We start from the raw sequence: 967 nt of genomic DNA, 5'->3' as shown, positions 1-967 counted from the left end.
TCCTCCGCCGCCTCTTTTGCCGATGTAAAATTTCCACCCGTCCCATCTTCGAGACGACACCGTGAGCAGCAGCCGTGTGCCGGGCTGCCGATGGCCTCGTCCCACTCTGCCTGCATCACCCCGTCTCTTTCTCTCCTCTCTCTCTCTTGATTTACGATGCGGAGAGGAACGACGGCGAGAGGTGTGCGCACACGGTCTGCCGGGTGGTTCAGAAAGTTACGAAAAAGGTCGCCCCCCCACACCACCCCACCACAGGCTCAGGATTTATTTAAAGCCACAACGCAGTAGATGCAGCGCCGTTCCAATCTACTTTGGACGTCACTGAACACGATGCTGATGTAACAAATATAATGTTCTCCCTGCGGAGACTTACAGCGGTAATGAGAGGGTGGAAGAGAGGGCCGCTGACAGGGTTCAAAGCACACGGTGAGGGAGCGAGGGAACGCGGCGGCGCTGCAAGACGGTACCAAGATAGGAATCCCATTCCTGGGCTCCCCCGGAGAGCTGTCAATTAGGAAAACCAGTGCAAAGTTGTAATGGGGAATATCATTGCACCGTGCACTGTAGTAACACGGCACAGCAGTCGCGCTAGACGCTAAGTGACGAACGCTCCTGCTTCTTGTTAGAATGCCAAATGCAGAGGTGTGGACTCGAGTCATGTGACTTGGACTCGAGTCAGACTCGAGTCATGAATTTGATGACTTGCGACTCGACTTGGACTTGCATAACAATGACTTTGTCCTACCTATGAGATGTGGACTCGAGTCATGTGACTTGGACTCGAGTCAGACTCGAGTCATGAATTTGATGACTTGCGACTCGACTTGGACTTGCATAACAATGACTTTGTCCCACCTCTGGCCAAATGAATGTGGCACGTTTTTTTTTTAAATTAAACGTATGCGTTGGACTCGAGATGCGTAGGAATAACGAGTTGCGTGAGAGCAACAGGCGCAGAGGTGGTGGT

Source organism: Lampetra fluviatilis, chromosome 9 (genome assembly GCF_964198595.1).
Source record: "Lampetra fluviatilis chromosome 9, kcLamFluv1.1, whole genome shotgun sequence".
Taxonomy (NCBI): domain Eukaryota; kingdom Metazoa; phylum Chordata; class Hyperoartia; order Petromyzontiformes; family Petromyzontidae; genus Lampetra; species Lampetra fluviatilis.
Note: the sequence above shows the minus strand (reverse complement) of the source record.